The sequence below is a fragment of the Manacus vitellinus genome, unplaced genomic scaffold, assembly GCF_001715985.3.
Source record: "Manacus vitellinus isolate BGI_N305 unplaced genomic scaffold, ASM171598v3 scaffold_26_pilon, whole genome shotgun sequence".
NCBI lineage: Eukaryota > Metazoa > Chordata > Aves > Passeriformes > Pipridae > Manacus > Manacus vitellinus.
In genome coordinates, this window is record NW_021939960.1 from 11918272 (window position 1) to 11937558 (window position 19287).

Here is a 19287-nt window from a genome sequence, read left to right on the forward strand (position 1 = left end):
GTGTGGATGAATGATTCAAGCTGAGCATGGACTGCTTGTGACTTGTGTTCAAACTGAATCTTTTGAGCCTTACTTAGAGTCTTAAAAATCTGAGGAGTGTGATTATACATAACTCACTGGTCTTACTTCCTACCTCAGCTTTTTGTATGTGCCCAGTCAATGCAGGAGAAAGTCACTCTCATTTGCACTGGTGACTCTAGTTAAGCCTTCTCTGGGCACAAGAGCAATCACAAAGTGGAATAATTGCCTTTTATTTATAACAAAATGGCAAAGCTGTCTCAGGGTTTCAAGAGAGACAATTAAAGATTTTTACATTGTTTTCTTCAAAAGGAGAAATAGACCTTGGGGTTCCCTAATAGCCCTCCTGATTCTGAGCCATGCTCTCAGAGCGTGTTGTTGTGGGTTGCATTTATGAGCCACTTATTATCCCTAATTACTGAGCAGGAGGTAGGTCTCTGTAATAGGCGAAGTTGTGACTTGATGAACACTCAGCTGTCTCTATTTAAGATAAAATTACTGTAATTAACAAATCGATCAACCTTACTTTCGCTTTGCCTGACTGGGACAGAGCAAATGGACTAAATGAGGCCCTTTTAGCACAAAGGTAGAGAAAGGGGTTTGCAGATCTCAGGATACAGAGGCTTAAAGCTTTTTTTGTCACACACTGCTTTTAATGGTAATGTCACATAATTGTCTCTTGTTAGATAATTTTGTCTCCAGCAAAAAGCGCCCATGCTGGGCTTTCTTCAGCTCAGCCCAGCGAGGCAGAGTCCTGGCAGGCGAGCAGCCAGGTGGGTTGATTTGCTATAATCTACACCTTGATCAGGGCTGGGTTGGATTCTCTGGGTGGTGCCTTTCCTTGTGACTCTTACTGAGTTGTTTGCAGAATGTATGTCTTTGAGAGCAAGATTAATCCCTCAGGTTGTCTGTTGCCTGCTCTGACTGCCCAGATGCCGCCTTGCTGTCCAAGGGCATCTGTGCTTTTAGCCCCAGCCAATCCTTCCATCCTGCTGGTGTGAGAAAAACTTGTCCCCAGCTCTTCTTCCGGGTAATTGGAGCCACGTGCTGTCTAGAAAACATTCAGCTACAGGAATTCATTCCTGTTGGAGCTTCTGTACCTGTGTGGGTTGCTTGTCATTTTATTTATTGTTGCTTGTTATTTTGTCTGTGTGCTCTGGCAAGCTCACAGTGCCTGTGTAGTCAGCCTATCCTTTCTGCCTGGTCACACCGAGATTGTGTCACATCCACACATGTATTTAGGGTGTTCCCATTAAGTAGATGAGATATCAGAGGGCCAAGGAAATGCTCCCTGTTTCGCTGTGTTCAGCCCTTCTGTGAAATGAACTGGTAAAGGGTAGATCTGCTACAGCTAGGAAAGGGTCTGGAGCATAAGTCTGAAGAGGAGTGGCTGAGGTTGCTGTAGGGCTCAGCTTGGAGAAAAGGAGGCTCAGGGGGGACTATCTCACTCTCTACAATTCCTGGACAGGAGGGTGGAGCCAGATGGGGATCGGGCTCTTCTCCCAGGTAACAAGTGACAAAACGAGAGGAAATAGCCTCAAGTTGTGCTAGGGGAATTTTAAATTAGAGATTGGGAAAAAATTCTTCGCTGAAAGGATGGGCAGGCATTGGAATGGGCTGCCCAGGGAAGTGGTGGAATCGTCATCCCTGGAAGCGTTCAAAAGTTGTATGGATGTGGCACTACAAAATGGGACTGCTTCAGCCTCAGCTGGCTGCTCCTTCAGGAGGATGAAGATGTCTGTGGCGGAAGCTAGTTCTCCTTGCCAGCAATGGTTCTTGCTACACCAACTCATCTAGCAGAAGGAGGGTTTTGCTTACACACACTGTGTAAGAAAATCACAGTCAAATTTATTCCAACATATTGGTAAAAAAAGGTGTTGCATATGCTAGGGGAGGTTTATCCTCATTATATCCAAACCCATGAGCAGCAGCCTCAGTGTGATAAGGGCCTTAGGGCAGAGGGATAAATTGAAACTGGAGAATGTCTGGCTTGATCTGTAATGCTGACGGCTCAGTGTTTCAGAGGGATTCATCATTGCCACCTCATGCCGTGGCAGGTGTGGCTGCCCTCCATTTTGGACGCTGGTTATGTCTGTTGGGTGTTTGGCTGCTCTTTTCCCCTGCTGCCCATCACTCTCCATTGGGCATCTCCTCCATCCAGCTCCAGAGAGTGCCTGGCTGGGAGGGACAGTGAGTCCCTGCTGTAACTGTCACATACATGGAAGGAAAACCCGTGTTGAGCCGTCAAAGGCAAAGCCAAAAGCATTTGAAAGCTTCGTTAGCTGGGCTTTGTTCTGACGGAGTAGTCAGGCGAGGAAATAATGCCGGGAGTGTTATCAGCCATGTGCAGGAGGCGGTTGCGTAGCAACCCCGATTGAGGGACGGTGCCGCTTCTCTGCCGGAAAGAGAAATACTCATTTTCTTCAATTTAGAGGCATTTTAAACAGAAATTCATTACTGATGAACGATTTGCTCAGGTTTTACATCTGTTCAAGAGATGGCAAGCGGTGCTGGCCTTGTTTTAGCATTGTGTGGGTGCAAACTCATAAGGCAAATGGACCTGAGACAACTAGGTTTTGTTTGTGGTTTCAGCTGCTGTTTTCCATCCCTTTGTCTTGCTGGGGCTCTAAATGGGATGAGGACTGGAAATTTCATTGTTCTTATAAGACCTGATGTGAAAGCATCTCCAGGGAGCCCTCCCTTGGTACCATGTTGGTTATTACAGGTGAGGAGGGTGACCATTGTCCCTCTTTCCTCCAAGCCCTGTTTAGAGAGTAAAGTGTAGAAGGTGGTTGGTTCTGCTGCTGCATTGCCATGTCAGGCTGGAGAACTGGTCAGGCTTCAGACCCCCTTCAAACCTGCAGTACCTGTGAGGCTGTTGAGGAGCACTGGATGTACGGATAGGAAATAGATTGATCAATCTGCTTTTTGCCTGGAATCTGAACTGTTGAGATTGAGGCAAACAGAGGCTGCCCAGGCCTGTTTTGAAGGGAACCATGATTACATGGCACAAGTAAGAAATGTTCCAGCACTGAGGAGTGGGATTATCAAGTGTGCAGGTAGGACAGGGCATTCTGTGGTCTCCCTGTCCTGCTGCAGCTCTGGCTGTTTCACACACAGAAGATGTGAAACAAAGCTTTTTCAAACTTCAGCTTTGGTGTATATTGTATAGTAAGAGCAATAGGGTAGAAGTAATCTGCCCTGAAAGAGGAACTGAGATACTGACACATGAGGGCATCCCTAAATGTATCTGTATGGATTTGATGACTAGCTAAAGGGAGGCACATTCTCCATGCGCCATTTATCTGGATAATGTATCTGACTTTCCAAAATAAGTTGCTCCTACCCTTGTACACTCCTCTCTGAGTGCCTAGGATAGTGCTAGTACACACAGGGCAGGGCCCAGTGCTACCAAGGGAAGATATTAATCGGGATTTAGTACCTACGACACTTTGATTGTGCTTCTATGGCTCTGTACACTAAAGTGGAAATCACCAGTTAATTCTTTGTTCACCTGTTAATATCTGTATTGCCAGGATCCATGATGGAGGAGAGCTGGAATGAACATCTTCTGTGACCTCACCTACTGAGAATGTGGAGGCACTTTCTATCACTAATCAGCTTATGCATCAAGTGACAGCAGGTACAGAGAATATTATTTGTGCATTGAGAACTCCTTTCTCTGCTCTGTCCTCTGACTTCAGCCTTTCAATATTGAACAATAATACATCTTCCCTTCTTATTAGCAATTCAGTTTTCAGACTACTAACTTGGATTCTCAGTGTATTAAACACTTTAAGAAAAAAACCATGAGGGCTCAGGATGTTTATGAAAAGCAATTTCCTCAATGCCAGGCAGTTTAATAACCTCATGGCCATGGCATTCATTTATTTTAAACTGTTTCCAAACTGTGACGAGTCAATATTAAATAAGGCAGGGTGGCAGATTTTGCGTACAAAGGAGCTCATCTCAAAGGAAAGGACACAGGCACATTCAGTCGGGAGCACAGGGAATAGAGTAGCTCCTATATCCACTGAATTAAAGGCTCATTTGAAAAATGCATCTTCAGTAGTCAATGTTTCCCTGCTGAACTATTGGCAGCAAGTGAAAATTTGGAGATATGTATGGGAAAAGGTTGAAATTTCCGCTCCTCTCTCATCCAAATAGTTTTCTTGTAACAGTAAAATTTTTCTTCTACATCTCAGCCTGGATTTTTCCTTTAATCGAGACATGTAGCCCTAGGCAGGCTTTTGCACCTGAGACCTCAGATCTACTGAAGCAGTAAATATAAACATTATAGAGTGTTTCAAAGGACTTGTTAAAAATATTGGAAATCAGTACCTTGTAGGAAACAAAGTAAGTTAATAGTATTTGTTGAAAACACCTTTTACAAACCACGTGGGACATTGAGCAGGTCAACTGGAATGTGTAACAACATTCACTCATCTCCTGTTTCCCTCTGTGGATATTCAGGCAGAGACTTCGGTGCGTTTAAGTTTCATTATCTCCATTTGAAACATGGAAAATGCTGAAGAACCAAGCTGAGTTGCTCTCTTTGTGTCCTGCTCTGCTGGGCTCTCCAGCTCAGGAAGGGCTTCTCTTCTGCATTCCCCATGTTCAGGGCAGCAGATTTAAAATGTAAATAAGCTTAAAAAAAGTGGAATAGCCAGTTTGTTGTTAATATACAGGGACTGGGACATTGGCTTCTGTTGGTCAAAGTTCCTCTTAAATTACTCCTAGTAGAAAGACATCCCCTTCTCTCTGTGGAGTGTGATGGATTTTCCCTTGATAATCAACATACTGAGTTTGATTAAAGTGTTATCTAACTCAACAGACATATCTATTGGATAACTTCTGTGAGTAATTGAGCAGGAAGGTTGTCCCTGCCATTCCCACCCAGCTGGAGGTTGGGCTGTGGCTAGTCAGGGAGCTGAGCTGCCTCTGCTTTTATTTTGATTAAACAGCACATTTATAAATCAGGTGCCCAGCATGAATGTTTATGTAAGTGTCCTAACTTTTTCCATAGTATTCCTGAGTGCACACTTATTAGAAGTTCACACTGTGAACCCCCAGGAATTAATGAAATGTTTTATGTATCTGGGTACTTTAAATAAATCTCACAAGTGCAGGCTGCAAGACCTGGGTAGATTAACTGTTTCTGAACAGGCTTCCCATACTGACCTTCCCCTTCTCCAGCTTGTCAGGAAGAGCTGACCAAAATCTTGGGTCTTTTGACTGTTGGTGAACTTACCTGCAGAGTTTATTTGAGACAGGGGCTTCAATGGTGCTTGGGGTGACACTGGAGCTGTGGGTGACATTGTCTCCAGAGGTTTGTGGATAAGCTGTAGAGGGCTGATTTTGGCTGGATGCCAGGTGCCCACCAAAGCCACTCCATCACTCCCCTCCTCAACTGGACAGGGGAGAAAAAACATGGTGAAAGGCTCGTGGATTGAGATAAGAGCAGGGAGACATCACTCGCCAGTTACAGCTGAGGGCAAAACAGGCTTGACTCAGGGGAATTAGTTTAATTTATTACCAATGAAGTTACAGTAGGGTAATGAGAGATACAAACAAATCCTAAAAATACCTTCCGCTAACCTCTCCCTTCTTCCCAGGCTCAACTCCACTCCCAAATTCTCTCCCTCCTCCCCCGAGTGGTACAGGAAATGTGGTCAGTTGAAAACACACTGTCTCTACTGCTCCTTCCTCTTCAGCGGTAGGACTCCTCACACTCCTCCCCTGCTCCAGTACAGCATTCCTCCCACGAGGGACAGTCCTCCACAAATTTCTCCTAAGATGGGCCCTTCCCCTGGGCTGCAGTTCCTCATGAACTGCTCCAGTGTGGGGCCCTTCCATGGGGTGCAGTCCTTCAGGTACAGGCTGCTCCAGCATGGGTCCCCTGTGGGGTCACGAGTCCTGCCAGTAAACCTGCTCCTGCATGGGCTCTTCTCTCCATGGGGCCACAGATCTTGCCAGGAGCCTGCTCCAGCATGGAGCTCTCTCTCAGTGCTGCAGCACTGTGGTAAGGCTGCTTCTGAGACCAAGATGTGGATCTTTAAAGAAACAAACCCCAACTCCTGACCTTCTAGGAAAGGTCAGGCATAAAAATATCTTCACCCTTGCCTTTTTCCTCCCCCATGTCCTGAAGCCCACAATCTCTCTGACCCAATGAATCAGGACTCTGGGCAAGTATCCCTACCGTGAGAGTGCTGCAGCTGGCAGAGTAATGAGACAGAAATGTAATAGATCCTGAGCTCACATCCTCTCCACTGCTCCTGCTCATTGCCCACACACCACTTTGGCCATGGGCATAAGCAAGTGTGAACACCTGCAGCAGGATGCAGATGCAACACGTGGGAACACAGATCCCTTCTCTGGTGGTTAAAGGATTTTATTTTTTAAAGTTATCATAATAAATGTGCTTACACTGGCAAGGATTAAGTGTGTAGAATTCCGCAAGGATACCTCTGCTCTCAAAGCCATTTCCGAGTCATCCCTTGGTGGATTTGGCTGCAGGGGCACTGACTGAGTCCCCAGCACTTCCCAGAGTGCATCACAGTGCGGAGGAGGGATGCCCACTGCTACATCAGGTGACTGGAGTGTGCATTGCTGCCTGCTGCTTGGCTTCCGTTTTTATTCCTTTGATTTGAAGCCATTCTGCCGGAGTGTGGGATTCATTTTGCTTAGATATGCTACTTGCAGCATTGTAGAGAGCAAGAATTATCACCTAAGTTGTTAGTAGTATTTCCAGGCAAAGCCTTTGATTGTCGTTGCTTATATCTGTCTTGTCTGTTCATGTTTTGGCTCACAGAGGCTTTGCTTTCTGTCTAGATTTGGAAGTATATGATTTCTTTGATTTTTTTTTTCCCTCCCAAATATCCTGACTGCTGCATACTGAAGGCTGAGGAAAACTGACTGAAAAGCAGAGTCCTACCTGATTCAAGGCTTCCCTGCCTTAATCTCTGGCCAGTGTATGTAAAATCATAGAGAAAGGAGATAATCTGCCAGTTTTAACAGTGTTCAGCTCTGGTGGTGGTGTCCCAGCTGTTTCCAGTCTTCACCTTGCTAGATAACCTATTTCCATTATGATAATCTTTTGACAGCTTTTAATCTCCCAGTGCAGATGTGACAAAATAGTTTCATAATCCACTCGCGTGCATCAGGCTGCTCACTTGTATTTTGGGAAATCCGGGGCTGACTAATGCACAGCTCTGGCCCATGATATGTGACACCACCATGCCAAAGGCTGACATGTTACAGAAAATGCTTCCAGAAAGGGGTAAGCGTGGTGATTTTCCAGTATAAGTTAGAAACTTGAGCAAAAAAATCAAAAAACCCACGGAGAGAACCCTCGCAGGAGTAGAAGTAACTGAGTTTGTGTAGTACCAGGGGCAGAGCAGGTGGTGACATTCCTTGTGCTGTCCATCTGCAGCCTGGCCCTTCTTCAGTAGTGTTAGAGGGATCTACAGGCTTCAAGCCAAAAATAGGGAATGGTGACTCAGTCCTGCTCTAAAGGGGTGTAGAGCAGCAGGCAATAGTGTGTTTCCCCATCACAAGGGATGCCAGTTACTCCAGAAACCCCCAGAAACGTCTCTATGAGTCATTAGTGGGAGGCAAAGGTAGAGGGATGATGGGGAACAGTTTGAGCAACATGTCATCTGAGGTGTGCTTTGCTTTGGAACTTTTGGAGAAGGGATAAAGCCTCAAAATCTAACACAGCTGCATCAAGAGGAATCGGGGAGAAAATTTGATTCTGTGTTTGAATATTTCATCACAACTTGCACATGTGGTCACGTGACTGTGCACGTGTGTCTATTTCCACCAACAACATGCCGATTTGATCTTGTAAAAGCTGAGTGAAAGGATGGTCAAACACTTGGTCCTGAATAACCAAGTGTGTTTAATTAAAAAATAATTAAAATTTCAATAAGGCTCAACATGTAGATATAATAAAGACAAAATGTAGTTGAAATATAATCAAATGTTGATCAAGGAAGGAATTTATTTTTGAGAGGTGGCAGTGAGCTCTATGGGTGAAAAATGGCAAAAGACCTTGTTCTCTTGAGATCATATTTGATTAAACCAGAAAGTTAGTAGAAAGAAAAAGCAATTTCCAAGTGTGCCTAATGTATCCACTAACAAGCTTGTGATATGTGTGCATGGAAGTTTCTGACAATGAATCCTGCAGTTGTTTTACTAATAGTAATAATACTTAGATAGAGGTAAAGATGGGAACTAGTCCAAAGCAGAGTCTAGGCATAAATCATACCATTTATCATCTGTGTTCTTCTAGAAACAAGAAGTGACTGACGTATATGGTTAATTCAAACTAAATAGCCTATAAAACAAGTTCCCCAAGGCTAATAATAATAATATCAGTAGAAATGAATATAAGGATGATTGAATACAGAATACGCTGAAGAGTGATTATGGAATATAGATACATATCATGTTGGCAAGGATGGGCTGGTGTTTATGGTATGCTAGAAAGTCCAATCCATCATCTGACCAGACGAATGTAATGCAGTTAGAATCAAAAAGATGCCTCTGTCCAAAGCAATACATGGATGTTATAAACCAGCAAATGCAAATAATCAATCAAAAGCAGCAAGCAGACAAAAGTGGAATATCATTGAGCAATAATTCAGATCACAACTGTGATTATGAGAAATAACCTTAAATCTGCTATTTAATTAATATTAAGCTCCTGACACCCTCTCGGATGGGGCACAGAAACCTTGTCAGGCTGATATGATAATAACCAAAGAAAATATTATGTTCCTTAGATATTTCAGAAAGTGTGTTGACCATTAACCACTGAAGGCTCTCAGATCTGTGTGTATAATATACAGAATTCTCTGCAACCAAATGCTGCTCAGGCAATGTCTGGTTTCCTGGGATCAAACAGCCCTTGTCAGAGACCCCAGTTCAGGCTGGGGCAGGCTCAGTACTTGGGTCACCTTCAGGGTCCTCTTTGGTGCTGATCCACAGCTGCTGTGCAGCCTCATCCTTTTTGCCTCTCAGGGAAGAAGAGAGATCCCCTGTGAGACTTTCCTGAGCAAGGCTGGCTCTGTGTCCAAGGCTGGTGACCAAAGGCTGGTTGACTTAGTGAAGGATGAGGATGCCCAACTGAAGCATTGAGCTTCAGAAGGAAGCACAGAACGGTTTGGGTTGGAAAGGACCTGAAAGATCTTGTTTCAACCTTCTGCCATGGCCAGGGACACCTTCCACTAGACTAGGTTGCTCTAGGCCCTGATGATGGTCTGACATCTCTAGTAGCCCAAGGTACGTGTAGAGAGGAGTCTTGCACCTGCTCCCAGAGTCTGGGTGCTCATACACCTGTGAATTCCTGGAATGGAGCTTTTTCTAGGAGAATGCACTGGCTGCAGGTAGAAACATCTTTGTAGTAAGACTGTAGATTTGCATCATTAATAGAGTGACTGATTCCTGTATCTAGGAATCAAGCAGCTTCCATCACCTTCCTCTGCTTTGTGAGAGTGTGTGTGTGTGGTAAATGACCTTTGGAATGAAAATATTAACAGAAAAGGAAAACACTATTGTAATTTATGAAATGTTAGCCCAGATGCCTCTAGGGGGGAATAGACCTTTCAGTCCTGCAAGCTGATACATTGCTGGGTGCCTGCATTGACACAGGTGCATTTAAAGATTCAATTAAGGGGAAACTGTGTATTTACACAGCCTAGATTAATTTCATGTTTTGGCAACTTTCTTTTTAAACAATTCAGATTACTGGTATTGCTTAAAGAGGCTGCTTATTCAGAAAGGACTAGAGGAGGTACCAGAGCAAAGAGGTGAAGCCCAGACCTCTGGTAACAAAGCATTTGGGTGGTCACTCCACTCTGAGAGCATCAGATTGAACAGACCCTGCTCACGCTGGAGCAACTCTCGATGGTGGGATTTGGGTTCCTAGATGAAAACAGTGCTGGCAAATGACTGCAAATAACTGCTAAATTTCTGAGGATGTTATCTGAAGGAGAACAAAGGAAGTGGATGCTTTCTAAACAGTTGCTTTGTGCAATTCAATTTTCTGGGTAAAACCCGTGAGTTTCTGTCTTCATTACTAGCCAGGAGCTTCCACACAGGGCTATCAAAACCTTAAAAGGCTGTCTTTGAGGCAGATAAATGCAAAATGAAATGGGGGAAAATTGTTTATTGCTGATGAAAATACAGCACTGTGAATAACAAGGAAGAAAATGCAGCTGAGGGCTCAAATTGAATCTCTATTATGCCTGTGATTAAAGATAATGTGCTAGGAAAGGGGATTACAGTAGGGTTTCTGCGCTAGATTGGATGGATAAAAACGTGGTGATTGTGGCTGCTGAGCCTTCATTGGCCTGGGCTTGATATCTAAATTATAGGGCTATTACCCAGAAATGAGCTTGATGTTCTGTCTGAAAGGCAGAGCCCTCCACTGACCAGCTGGCTGGGGAGACTGGTCCTGCTTGAGTCTTGGAAACTCTCTGTCTCTTTATTTTCCTTAACAACTGAGGGTTTCTAATCCTTTACAGAACTACAGAGCTGGTAGTGCCTGTTCCTTTTGGTGAACAGGAGATGAACTTGTTGGATGCAAGCGAGCAGTTACATCCCTGGTGTTGATCCAACCCCATCCTGAGTTCCCTGTCTCTCCTAATCTGTGGTGCTGAGCTGGTGCCTTCACTCCAAGCCTTCTATGGGGCTGGGACTGGCATTAGCTGAATGGCAGCTTTCCTTGAAAAGCGCAGAAATACGTAGTGAAACGAAGGGGAAGAGACTGAAATCTGCCATGGCCCAGACCCTGGCAGGAGCAGGGAGCAGAGCAAGGCTGGGGGGTGTGTGAATGGAATGAGGTTGATGAGTTGCAAGGGTTGGTCTTTGTTTTGGTTTATCATAACCATCATTAAAACCTTGAACACATCCCTGGCCCTCTCAGCATCTCTGATACCATGTACAGAATAGGAGAGTAATATTCCTTTTGTGTATTTGGGTCTGTGCAGATTGTAAGAGCTTTTGCAGAAGTATGAGCGTGTATACAAAGGGGCATCAAATTTAGTTAAATTTTATGAACCGTAATAAAATAACATGTACAGCATCCTTGAAATTGAACACAAGAAGTGATAGAGACCTTCACAGTCACCTGGAAACTATTAGCAGTACTCTGCATCCTGCACGGTGATATGAGGCTACAAATAAATTGCTTAATTTTATTTTTAAACTTCACGCTAAAGCTTTTTTTTTGTTTAAAGAGGCTTAAAAAACCAAAGATGTATAGGTCCTTACAGTCAGCCACACTCCCTTATAAGCATCTAAACAGTTCATGAGTGACTGCTTTGTTTCAAAACTCGGTTTTGTTTGTTTATTTTAATGAAACCTCTGTCCCTTTATTGATAAAGGTGATGTATTGGTAGGCAGAGCAAGATTTAAGATGTTTTCAAGAAAAATTTGCATATTTTTAAGTAGTTGGGGTTCTAAGTGATGGCTGAGGAGTTATTTGCCAAACTTAATTACATTTGAAAAGTGTCTGGGCTTGAATTTGGGAGGTATTGCTTTCTGTTTGAAACAAAACTGTTCTCTAGGATGAGAAGAATATTTCAGTGACATGTTTGTATATAGTAGGCTCAAGGCACTTTTCACAAACTTCAGAACCATTCAGCATCACAAGTTGTTTTCTCTGGGAAGTCTTTCCCGATCTGCATCCTCAGCCCCCCCTCAGCCTTGATCTGGGAATTGCTGTTATCAGCTGCCTGCAGTGTTCTGCTTCCTGCTTATCTACTCCTCTCCTCTCACAGTAAGGACACTGACGACTGCTAATCAACCTCCAGCCCACAGATCTCCCCGAAACATCAGCACTATCTGCACTGCTTAGTCTTCTTTCTTCCCTTCTCATGTTATTGGAAGGAGGGAGGAAACTTTACTGTCTGCAATCTCACTGAGCTTAAAAATTGGAGCACAGTTAATTATGCTTATTGAGTTGCTACATTTAGCTGAACCTTAATGTGAAGCACAGAGCTACTTGAATTTGGAGTTATGTGATTATCCACTTAGTTGTCAGCATTCAGGTCAGCTCTCCCCCTGGCACCGGTAACACCAGTGTTTGTACTGCAGGGCTGGGTAGCTCTTCTGTCCCCTTTGCTTTAGGGGACCTGCTGCAAATGCTGTTCCCCTGGAGCCGCAGGCTGGTCGTTGGCTGCTTGGTGTCACCCCTGGGTCACTCTCCCTGTTAGTGCCAAGTACTTTTTTGGTGACCTAGGATGCAGGTGCCCCGCAGAGCCCAGTCAGCACCTCTGCAGGTGCCAAGGGGCTGCTGTGACAAACTGCAGCTCCTCAGCAAAGGACAAGAGGAAAGATGCTGTAGTGAGATCTACATCTTCTGCAGGAGGACAGGCCAAATTGGGATTTGGTCTCTCACCCACACAGGTATCTTGAACTGGAGCTGATCTTGCAGTTTCTTGGATTATTTCATTAAAAAGCCACAAAAAATTCAGCTGTTCTTTCAGTATTCCTGTTGCCACTCCTATTTCTCTTGCTGCTGTGGCTGCTTTTGCCTGGGACATTAATATCACAGTTGTCACCACTGTGCCAAAACCTGGCAGTAATAGCAAGTGTTTCTGCAGGAGTGTAGAAACAGAAGAGGATTAGAGGTCATGGGGACTTCAGGCATCTAGGGAGGATTTGGCTGATGAACCTAAGCCTGCGTTTGCTGTTTCTGTGATTTTACTGAAAAAAAATCACATGATATATGCCAGGCAAACCTCCAGCTCAACATCGCGTGATTTTTACTGTCTTTAAAGGAGGAAAACCGATTTGAAATTGGAAGGTGCAGCCTGTGGTGATGGGCTGTAAAAGCTCCGGTTACTGGTGAGCACTGGTCCAGCGTGGCTGGAGACCCATGACCGGAGTGATGTTCAGCTCCATACTGGACAAGGCAATGATACCTATCGTGTTTTATGGGTCTTGTACAACTGGTTCATGTGAATTTTCCAACATGCCTTTGTGGTTAATGAAGGCCGGCATGTGTCGATGGAGAGGTTCAGCCCGGCTGTGTCAGACCCTCCCATGTTTTGTTATTTAATGTGAGTGAACAAGGTCAAAGATACAATAACTCCCCCCTCCCCCTTTCACAGTTCTTCTGCTGTAATTTTTTAAGAGCCAGTCATGTGTGAGATCAGGCAAAGGTTAAATTGTCTGGCTGTCTTAGCCAAGGAGAGATTTGACTCCTAGCCTGAGGCAGGGGTATCTAACCTGAGCTGTTACATTGCTTGTTAGATCCTGGGTTTTGCATTGTCAAAACATATTGACAGCATATCCTTGCTATCCTTGTTGGCTATGAGGAGTGATGTGTTTTCATCAGTCTGTGTAAACTTGATCTAACACCTCCTGGTAACGTGTTATCCATAATTCATCCAACTCTGGGCTACCAAAAAATGGCTGGCATTGCACTTTCGGCTTATACCAGGAATAAGCATTTTGTTTCTCTGCATCCAGTATCTGATTCATATTTATGCTGCTGCAGATAAACAAGGCTTGTGTTTCTTGTGTGTGTACACAGGGCACAGAGTCAACTCGTGACATGGCTGTGAGTGCTGGCTGATTGCCTCTGCTTCCTAAGGGAATTGAGAAAAATTAACTCCCATTACATAAGTTCACCCTCATTTAAATTGAAATGTATATAAAAGTAACCTGAAGGTGTATTGCTGCAAGCACCTGAAGTGGCAGCTCTTCTGGGTGTGCTGCTGGACTGAGGGGGAACCTGTAACTGAATAAAAGCAGACTTTGCTGGTCCTGACAAGCCTTTATATGGCTCTTTTTATATATAAAGAAAATGAAGTTGCAGTGCAGCAAACTGCATTACAGCTGCAGTGTGGGCCCAACCATATGGACCATCTGGCAGACTCAGCCGAGTCACTGAGCCTGCAGGCTCTGTGTCCTGTGACACACGGACGGAAGCCATGCATGAACAAAAGCATTGCTCATTTTATCAGCAGGAGCAGTGCTTGAATATAAAAGATTTTACAATCACGGTCATTTCTATGAAATCTATTGTATTTAATTCTTTGTGGAGATGTAGGCAGAGCTCGCCTCTATTACATGCTGTATTTTTCTTGACTCAGCATAAGTGCTGACACACTCTATTTTCTGGTCCCTGGTCTCATGATGAAGGTGGTGGTTTCTCTACCCAATCCTTCCAGGTTTCCTGAATGTAGATTAGGTTTGTAACCAAGGAGGAAAATTGCAAGAAGTGCAGTAATATTGCAGTCTCAAATATTCTTCAGACACAAAGAATGTTCTCTATGAGAGTATTCTCTCAAATATTCAACAGACATGGGTCTGTTTTCTTCTTGCCTATTTCTTCTAAGAATCTCTGCCTAACTAGTATACTAATAAAATAAATATTTTGGTTATCAGTCCCCGCATACTGTCATGGAATAGCTCCAGGCTTCTCTGAAAAGCCATCAGATCCATTTGGGTGCTGAGTGCCTCAGTGGAGAGTGGAGTGGAGGTGAAAGCCCAGCCCTGTTTCAGCTAAGGCTGAAACATGGATAGTCACCCTCCAGATGCCTTACTACTTTCTGGTTGCTAAATTAAAATACCTTGGAGCCCCAAGGAACCAGAATTTAAGGCATATTAAAGCTGTCAGTGTCTAAGGTGAATTCTGGAATAAAGTGTACTTGACTTATACTTGGTTCAAGGCCAGGTTGGTGGGACTTGGAGCAACCTGGTCTAGTGGAAGGTGTCCCTGCCCACAGCAGGGGGGTTGGAACTGGCTGGTCTTTAAAGGTCCCTTCCAACCCAAACCAGTCTGTGATTATTTGACCTTTCTTTCCCCGACACTCACTGTTTATCTCTTCAGTGTCTGCACAACACATGCCCCTTCAGACAAAAAACAATCTTTGCTTTCACATCGGGACTCAGATAAACAAAGGCACCACAGCTGCCCCCAGAGAGGCTGAGCTGTAATTGAGGTTATTAGCTCTGCTGTTTTTCAGAACACAGAGCAGACTGGCAAGGAGCCAACCCCTCCCTGTGCCGGCAGCGTCTCCGCTGCTCGTGCAACTGCTGTGTCCAACACCTTCTGCATGCTCACTGGCTACCTCTGCTCGCTCTTCCCCAGACTGGCAATCCCTTGCTCACCAGGGAGCTTTTCAAATGGCAGTGTATCTGGTTAAAAATAAAATGAAAATTTAATGACTGCAAAATAGGCCCCTTTCCACCCAATTGCCCTCTGGAGGAATGGGAGTGTTGGGAAGTCAGGGAATGTCCTAGAGCTGGTGCAGGGGTTGATGCCTGCTTTGCTGGGGCGTGTGATGGTAGGGAGGAGTAAAGAAATAGAACAGAGGGATTCCCCTCCTTCCTCCACAAAACCTCCATCATCGCAATCCCTTTTTCATCCTGTGTTTGCTCGGTCAGGAAAGATAAAAACACTATCGTTATTTTTATGTGCTCTATGACTTTATAGGTTGATGTGACATTTCTGACTGCCGTAACTTGATGAGGAAAACAAGGTATTGGCATCTAGAAATTAGTGATGGGTGCTTTACAAGTGTCTGGATACCCAAAAATAGCTGTGGAAGACAGTCCTGCTAGTACATTTTAAGAAAAAGAATAAGCAATGAAAGCATTCCAAGAAATGCTTAAGGGAATAGCAGACTTTTCATTTAAGGCTGTATTATTTAATTGGATAATCTGATTAAATATATAGGTTATGTGAGGACCTGATGCAATCCCCTTTAGGAACTGCTGCATAGACATGGAAATGGCAGAACAACCAATTGCATGCAAAAGAGAGCTACAATAAATGCTATTTTTGATGTAATTGCTCTTGAAAAATTGGTGACAGATGCATTATACCGCTATTTGAATTAAAGGGCTGTTTTCTCCAAAATGAATCAGTTCATGAACTGTAGTGAATTAGCCTTTGCCAGAATAATTGGTTAAGTCCAAATCGTTGATGCTGGGCATTTTGTTTGAATTTCCATGTTTTATTTATCCTGTGCTTAATTTGCATATATATTTATATATATTTTTATATATATATATATATATATATATATACCAAATGTATGTACTCTGTGCCATGGCTCTGCTGTGTGAATGGATCTCAGTGAAAGCTGCTGGAGCTGCTATTAGATCCCCGTGGTTTTGGTAGCAGTCACATTGGTCCTATGAGTTAGATAAGCTGAATATATTTAACTCGGTGCTTTTTCTATGCCTGAGCAAGGGATTTGCCATGCCTTGTGCCTGGGTGTTTATTAGCATAACTTAATGGCTGGCTATAAATAAAAATGAAGGGAGGTGCAGACAGAGACCTGCCTTCCTAAGCTATCTCTTGGGTCTTTACCTGTAATATTCCTTTTTTCTATTTTCCCCCCTTTTCCACAGTGATAAGTAGTTAAAAGGCAATTACAATGTTAATTTGTTGTGTTAATGTGCTACAGCAGGAAGCCGAAGGGAACCGCTCTGGCAAACTGGAGAGCCAGTCAGTTCCCATTAACCGTCCGGGCTGCCGGGGGAGTCCCTCTGCCACGGAAAACCGCGGAAACACAATCAGCGTCTTATCAAGTGTGACAGTGCAAATGATGCTATCAGGTTCAAGTGTCCCAGAAGGACCACGGCACTGAATAAAGATAAAGCCACTCAGCCCTTCCTTACTTCACTGGGGTCATTGGGAAGAGAAGGATGTCATTAACCGAGCAATAAATCTCACTCCCGAGGCTTCTAATCTTGGTTGGCTCCCCTGCAGCTCCTCGGTGATGCAAGGAAGGGGATGGCACTGGGCAGACCCCCTTGTCCCTGCACAAAGGGTCCTCACCAGGCAGCACCGTGGCCATGAGACACTGTTGTGTGATGAGCACCGGTGGGAGAGGTGTCACACCATCCCTCTGCGGTCGGGCTCTTCCAGCTTTGCTATTGTCTCTGCCTGTGCTCAGCTATTGCTGCAGCATTGCCCTTTGGGAACACAGAGACGAGAAAGCAAAACTTCTCTCATCCCGTTCTTGCTGGCAGTGTGCCTGGGAAGGAATGCAAAGCTCTGATGCTTCTCATGGACAGTATTTGTCAAGAGGGAGTTTTAGTGGGGGACAGCCTTGGGGTTTATGTGCTCCAGCATAGGTTGTTGTCCTTCCCTCAAGTCTATCCCTTTTTTTCTGCTTCTGCTGATGTGTTATCAAGCACTTCAGTCTCCCTCAGTGCTCTTCATGCTCTCCTCTGCCCCAGCAGAAGCTGGAAGCTGTCCAAACCACCAAGCTACATCCCAGTGTCCCTTAACACATTGTTCCTTAAGAGGGACAGCAGGTTTTTCTTCTCTTCCTCATTTATTTGATATTCCAGGTTCTCTTCCAAGGAAAGCGGCAAGAGGCAGAAGTGTCATCTTTTCTGTTCTTGAAACTGGGAAAATTTCTCATGCCATGGACAGAAATGCAAACCCTCATGCAAAGAGCCCAAGTTGTGAATTGAGATCTAAAATTTTATTCTTGGCTTGAGAGTGACAGCAAGATCTAGCTGCTGCTGTTCTCCTTGTAGGTCCTAAAGCAGTCTGTGGGTGTTTCAGTGCTCTAAGCATGTGGAAGTTGCTTTATATCGGGGTGCTTGTAGGAATGTTCAGATTTTGCCCTTCAGCTCATATATTTATTCCATTCTGCCTCTCCTTCCTTATGAATGTTTACAAAGTACAACTTTCTGCAGCAGCACTCCTTAGAATTTATTGAATGACAAAACACAGCCTTAATGAAATGTTTTTTGCTCAGGACATACATAAATAAGTAAACCAGTCTCCAAACCAGGCGACTTGCTAGTAATAGAAAAATATCTTTTTATTGCAGTAGCTGTCCTTTCAAGGAATTAAAACTCATTATCCTCTCCCATTTAGAAAAAAAAAAAGGCTTTCAAACATCAATTTAGATTCCATTTGCAAGCTCTCTTGAGGCTCTGTATTACCATTTGGATCCAGGGAGATGTTTCCCTTATAAGCTGATGGGAAGTGCAGAAAAGCAGTAGGGAACTGGAATTTCTAAAATATTTTTCCCTTTTATTGTACTAAAATATGTGTCTAATTACTAAACTAGCATGTAAAACAAACAAATAAAATAACCAACCAAACAAAACAAAACCCCAAAACCAAACACCCCCCACAAACTTCTAGGATTCTTGTAAAGAGGAGAGAATTAGAAATTCACTGCCAAAATATGCAAGTGATGTAAAGTTCAGAGAGGCCAAATGGCATGTTCCTGCTTATCACAACCCTGGCCTGGCACAGTGCTGAGTGCTTGCACTGTCTGTTCCCCAGAGAGGATTAACGAAAGGTATTGGCATTAAGGTAATGTTATCAAGCCAAAGAATATTTACTTTTCAAAAACTACTCACTAAAGAATAGATGCAGAGCTACATTAGTATTTCTCAGCTTGATACTCTGAGACCTGATTTTGGAGTAGTCCAAGTCCTCCAGGCTGCATTTAAAGCCAAGAGGGTCTGGATTTTGAAGATACCAGTTGCTGAAGAATTTCAAATTCCGTTGAAAAAACAGGAGATCCTGTGTATTTCAAGCTGACTAGACAGTCAAACCCTGTACTTCAAAGATGAGATGGAAATGATGTGTCCTACTGAATCATTGTGCAGATGTATTTATTAGTGCTTGAAAAATCTGGTTGCTCTATTGGCCATGAAAAATGGCCCGTGGGGAAACACGAGCTCATCATTCACAACAGTGTCTACCTCTGTGCAATGATTGAAACTTGTGGCCAGAGAGTGAACAGTGAAAATAGATGACACTGATCGTCTTTATTCCCTCTGGAGCATTACCTGTTCCATGTGAGATCTGAAGCAGGACCCACGTGTTGGTTGAAATGCTGAATTTTGGATCTGCCTAAAGATGCCAAATGAAGAATGTATGAATAAGTTCAGCTGTGGCACTTCTGATCTCCTGCATGCTCCATTTTGCAGTGGTCACCAGCTTCCGTGGATGTGGTCTGTGTGTCCTCCCTTGAGAGAGGGAATTGTACTGAACCTTCTTTGCCATCCCTTGTGAAAATCAATGGGCTTGTGTTCGTGTGTTTATTCAGGAGGCAGCACAGCTACTACTTAATAATCCTAATACTGTATGAGATCTTGGCTGTGTATAACTTAGACATGGTGCAATTGTTTTAAAAGCATTTCTCTTTTTAAAAGTAACATGAATACTATAGGTCTTGGGAGTACATGGTTGCCCCTTAGGACAATTGATGAAGATGCTGCAGAGAGGTGTTCAGCTTCCTCACCTACATCCTTCTGGATCCAACA